This window comes from Hyperolius riggenbachi, chromosome 6 (assembly GCF_040937935.1).
Source record: "Hyperolius riggenbachi isolate aHypRig1 chromosome 6, aHypRig1.pri, whole genome shotgun sequence".
Taxonomy (NCBI): domain Eukaryota; kingdom Metazoa; phylum Chordata; class Amphibia; order Anura; family Hyperoliidae; genus Hyperolius; species Hyperolius riggenbachi.
In genome coordinates, this window is record NC_090651.1 from 330,531,721 (window position 1) to 330,537,853 (window position 6,133).

General features: G+C 44.8%; 1 pseudogene; it reads left to right on the forward strand.

Annotated features, from left to right (window-relative positions):
* Positions 1-3,597: 3,597 nt before the first annotated feature.
* LOC137522207 (B9 domain-containing protein 1-like) lies at positions 3,598-6,133 on the forward strand (annotated as a pseudogene).

The window sequence follows — 6,133 nt, forward strand, 5'->3', positions numbered from 1 at the left end:
GGGGCCTGGGGGGGGTTGAAGATTTAGATTAGCGTGGGGCAGCCTTGGCTGAGGGTCACACAGCTTGTGCAGGAGGCTTACCTGGCCAAAGTGACTTGCTTATAATGTGTTCATGCAGCCTAGTGCAATAAAACCTAAAACAGGATAAACTGGTTCCACAGATTGTTTACTTGCTCATTTACATATCACTGCATTAAGCCTTTGTGACCATTGAAAGTTCTTTAAATACAACATAGTGCAGGTTCTGTTTACATATTCATTTACATATGGCGGGAAAAAACAATGGAAGATAATTGTGAAGGCCAGATGTTAAGGATACTCTGCAGGCATATGCTAATCCTGATCACTGCTTTAAAGTGGACTCTAAAGGGGCCCATACACTCAGCCGATTTTCTGGCTGACCAATCGATCGACCAATCGATGGCCGATTTCGATCAATTTCCATCGAACTGGCAGGGTGGAAAATCTAGGTCGATCTGATGAGATTGCTAATTTTGCATTGGCCCTAATGGAAATCTGATGGCAAAAAAAGCCATCAGATCGAATTTCAATAGATTTCAAACTGAAATCTATTGGAATTCTATCCTAGTGAAAAATGTTCTAAAAACACAGTTCCGAAATTCATCTGATCTATCTGCTGCTAATCTGACGAGTGTATGGGCACCTTAACTCTTGTGCTGGGAATACACTGCTCATTTTTGCAGTGATTAGATGATTCGATAAAAAATTTCCAACATGTCCGATCACCCTTTTGATCCTTTCACCACTCAATTTCTGATATAAGTGAATGGAAAAAGATAAGAAACAAGCGGAAGATAAGAGAATCGACTGCAGAATCGAGCGGCAAAAGCGGTCGAGAGAATAGCGCGCCAGAAACGAACCGTGTATTCCCAGCATTGCACAGGACAGAAAGAACTTAGAAAAATGCACCCTGTATGTATTCAGTTTGGTCCAATGCCCCCTCATCTGTCTAATCTCAAATTGTAATTGGATCTCTGCCCTGTCACATGACTGCCTATGGCAGATAAGCCCATTTGAAAGCACAGGCAGTAAACGTCTGCTTCCATGAATCAGGAAGTAGAAACAGTGCAGATTTATTTTAGGCTGTGTCAGCTGTAACAAATGTTTTTTGGTTAAAGGTTATTACGCTGTTTATCTTTTAGAGCAGAGAGGTCTGAGTTCAGGTCCACTTTAAGCAGGGCAAATTGGGGTGCAAACGAAAGATGGCCATTTTGCAGCCTGATCAGCCATCACATTCAATGTTTATAAAATCTGATCAGTGTCGCAAGAACCATGTACAATCAACGATTTGACAGACTTTGGGCAAAAATCAAATATATCTTTGCAGCAAGCTGAAATCCATCTGACATATATGGAGAAAAAGAATCCCAGGCACCAGATGACCTGCGATGCAAAACCACCTTTATTTCATCCCACCAGACAGATCTAACATACAAGAGATGGCGCCCTGACAGCCATTTCGAGGTCAGAGGTCTCTGAGGAAGAAAGCGTTGGGCTTTCGAAACAGCTGTCAGGCAGTGATGCTCATCCGGATTTCGGATATCCGGGTAACTCAGATATCCGACCATTTTTCCACTATCCGGCCGGATTCTGGATAGTCGGGCAGAAATCCGGATAGCTATCTGCAGGTAGTTTCACTACCGACCCGGATTTCTGTGGATTTCTCCCAGATATCCGAATTACAAGTTCGGTGGCAAAAAGACAACCACCTCTGTCTGTGCAGCGGAAGTGTGCTGGGCCCATAACCCCGAGGTTGGTGGATCAAAACCATCCTCTGCTAGGTATGATTTCATTTTTGCACCTTGCTTTATCGCATGGGCAATAGCCCTGTAAGAGAAAGTGTTATAAGGGCCCAGCCATAACCTAGATATTACGGCAGCTAAGATTAATCCTGGGCCTTTCTTGTGGTTGAAGAGATGAGTGAACTGTGACACCACAGCTAAAAAACAAAAAAAAGCAAACCGAAGCTTCCCCATAAACCAATGTGTTGACTCACCACACAGCCCTGCACCCAGCATGTCTCATATGATTGTCTATAAGTAAGCTTTAGGTTGGCAGGAATGGTTGCATGGTCACCTAACTTTTCATCCTTCCCACCCTTGCCCTGGAATCTTCCAGATTTCAAAGTGCTGCCCTTTGCTGTGTGTTGTTGGTGGTATAGTGGTGAGCATAGCTGGCCTCCACGCAGTTGACCTGGGTTCGATTCCGAGAGCGATATTCCATTTTTCAATTCGGATATCCGAATCCGGCGGGATGCTGGGGTCGGGTATCCGAATTCAATTCGGGTTTTAAAATGGCAAACTCTGATATCTGACCCGGACTCAGTGGCGTAGCTAAGGAGCCGTGGGCCTCGATGCAAGTTTTACAATGGGGCCCCCTATGCATTATATAAACAATTGATACGGCGCACCAAAAACCTACCAAAGACAAAGTGTCTGAGGTGCAAGAAGGGGATGGGGAACAGTTTGATTACCACTATTCAAAATATCTATAGAAGTGATTATTATGAGCACAGGACCAATAGAGAGCTAATACTGCAGTTGAGGGAGGGCCCTACGGGGCCCCTCTGGCCCAAGGGCCCTGATGCGTTCGCAACCTCTGCAACCCCTATTGCTACGCCCCTGCCCGGACTGGATATCTAGGTTTCTAGATCCGAATTAGTTCCTTATAGTGAAAAGTTGTATCCGAGCACCCCTGCTGTCAGGCTGCCATCTCTTGTATGCTAGATCTGTCTGGTGGGAAGAAATAAAGGTGGTTTTTGCATCGCAGCTCATCTGGTGCCTAGATTTTTCTCCTTCACATGTGTCAAGATTGTATGTATTTGATCCAGAGGCCCAATGCGTAACCGCCGGTCACCTCCAGTAGGGTCTGCCTTACCTCTTGTGCCGATCTATCCTCTTCCTACTTGCATTGAAATCCATCTGTTGATTGGGTGTGCTTTAGTATTGAAGTGTGATAGCCTGATGGACCACTGTCTACCCCCCTTGTTCACTGTATATTGTAACTCTCCTGTCCAGTTCTTCAACTTCTGGTCTAATCAATGTCTCCCTCGAGCACGATCAGGTGCATGTTTGATGTCATACATGTGCCACGTCATATGTTCCACCACGGGGTGGTGCTCAGTGTGACGCCATTACTCACAAGACAGCAGCTGGACAGGTTCTTCACAATGCATGGGCACCTGGGGATATTAGCATTTAAGGAGACTGACAGGCAGGTGAATCTGTGGTGTTGAGACTAATTCCTGAGGGATTTCATGATATTGATCAGCAATCTGCCTGCGGTTTATGGGCAGCAACAGATGTCTCTACAATGCAAAATCAAGCAGAGATCTCTCTTGGTTGACCTGCCCATACATCGCTAGATGTATAGGCACCAAGTGTTTATGCATGTGTCAGGACTGACTAGAGGCTGAGGTTGTACGATCTGTAACTGTGAAGGGCAGGAGGGAATATGCATGGCATATGGTAGTTAAGTGACTTCTGTCAGATGAGTGGGAGAATTATGGATTTTTAGGTGGAGGGGGCTCCGGTAGGCCGGCTAGATTCTCACCTGAGGTGTTCTTTACTGGCCACCATGTCAGAGTTTAATCTAGCATGTGTGGCTTTCAGCTTCAAACTTGCCAGGTATTTTTTGGCTGAAACAGCAAAGGCTGCCGCTGCTGAAGATGTGTAGCGGCTCCCAACCTTTCCCAATGTGTCACTTTCATCCAGACAGTGCCAGGTAATGCCATGGGCATTGTTCTTCTCCTTAACCTGCTCACGGCTTTGTAGCACTAGTATGTGTTGCTAGCCTAAAACCTAGTGACTCTTCTGTACAGAATTCTGCCCTGAACTCTCACATGATGGATGGTCCAAATCTCTGCCATAAACACTTGTGCATGAACCTCAGAGCTAGCCAGACACCTGTCAACTTTAAGCCCTACTTGCCAAACCAATTTCTCTCCATCAGATTGGAATTTTAATTGCTCGATCAATTCATACCTTTTTTATAATGGCTGCCAAAGTGTTTTTTTTTTTTTTTTCTGTTCAATATCCGATTGAGTGTTGAGATTCCAGAGTTTGATGAACTTTACTGCAAGTACTGCTTTATGGGCATGACTGGGGTGGAAGAGGGAATATCACAAATCGCTTCTAAAAATGGACCTCTACAGCCGAACATTATGTGGAACTTTCCAATTTAAATAACCTTCAAAAGCATTACCATCTGGCCACAGTGGTCAGTGTCTACAGTCCAGACATCTTTGCGATCTATGTGGTTGGAGGTTATGGGGAGGTGCACCTCCCATTTACTTCAGGAATACCTAAAGACTATCGGTAGTTATTTTATACACCTCCACACTTTTTTTTTTTTTTTTTTTTCTTTTTGGTCTTCTGTTTCCTACTACCTTCATCTGCTAAAAGCCAGTGTACACCAAAAGAAGTTCCGAGCATTAAAAAAAAAAAAAAAAAAAAAAAAAGCTTGGCTAATGTATTGCAATAGTGCACACCAGAGCGGTGGTTTTTTTTTTTCATTTTTTTTTTTTTCCCAAAACGCAAACTTTTTGCTGATTTGAGGGGATTCTGCCTCAATGTATAGAAAAGTGGAAAACCTCTCTGAAAAACACTAGATCAGAGCAGTTTTCCAAGCGTTGTTACAGTAGCTGTTCAGCTACAGCTGTAATGTAACAAAATATAACAAAAAACGCTAGGCATGTTTAATCTAAAATCGCTCCTAAGCATGCCTAGAATTGCGGATCTGCTAGCAGTTTTTGGTGTGAACTGGCCCTAAGGTAATTTTTTTTTTTTTCTGGTATGCCCTTCTATCCTATTCTAATTTTTTGTAATACAATGCAGGTAGTCCCCAACTGGCGAACGAGATGGGGACTTGTAGGTTCGTCCTTAACCTGTATCTGTGAAGTGGGAACATTGTGCCATCTCTGTCCCCTGTACCTCCTCTGTGCATCCAGTGCTCCCCTCTGCCCTCTGTACCTGCTTATACAAGTTTAAAAGCCATTGTTTTCTTTGAATTTTTTAAAATCACTTAGCCCCCCCCCCCCCCCTTCCCCTCAAACTACAAGTCAAATTTGAAAAAAAAAATTTGACTTGTTCCCATGGAAAAACAGAATCCATGCCATTGTATCAGCCGGGCGTTCGTAAGTTGGGGACTACCTGTATATAATTTGGATTGGCAAACATGCGATTCTATGGCCAACACCAAGAGCATGGTGATGAAGCATATCAATATTGTTGGGCTTTCATAAACTGTGGCTAGACTCTAAGAGAAAAAAGCAAACGCCTAAAGAATGGCCTCAATTCACTTAGATCATGCTGGAGATAATAATGCAAGAGAAAACTTGCCTCCACACAGTGTTATTTTATCTCTTCATTCCTTAAAGGGGAACTTCAGCCTAAACAAACATACTGTTATTAAAGAGACTCTGAAGCGAGAATAAATCTCGCTTCAGAGCTCATAGTTAGCAGGGGCATGTGTGCCCCTGCTAAAACACCGATATCCCGCGGCTAAACGGGGGTCCCTTCACCCCCAAACCCACCACTGCAAGACTTGGTCGCAAGTTGGTCGTAAATCTTCTTCTTCCTGGAGGCAGGGCTAACTGCTGCAGCCCTGCCTCCAGTCGCGTCTATCAGACGCGCATCGCCGCCTCTCCCCGCCCCTCTCAGTGAAGGAAGACAGAGGGGAGGGGAAGATGCGCGTCTGACAGACGCGTGTGGGACAGGGCTGCGGCGGTTAGCCCTGCCCCAACCAGGAAGCGCTCCCCCGCTGCACCGAGGGGATGTTTAGTCTGGAGGTTCACTTTAAGTTACCTCCTCTATAGTTTACCTCTGTAGTTAATTTACCTCCTTACCTAGACAGGAGATAAGCTTAGTGAATTGAGGCCAATCTCTGTTCCAGAATCCACTTCCAAGCTTCAAACATTTCACAAGCTGGCTGATTGAAGGGAGCCCAGAATTCAGACCCAAAGGTTGTGCCTCAGGATGATGGGTGAGAAGTTACAAGAGTTCAATCACAAGGATTCCTGACACTTTCCTTCAGTGTGACAAAGGGCCTGAAGAAACATGGCTATGCCAATAGCACGAGTGACACTCCAAACCCACTGATGCCCAACCCTTGA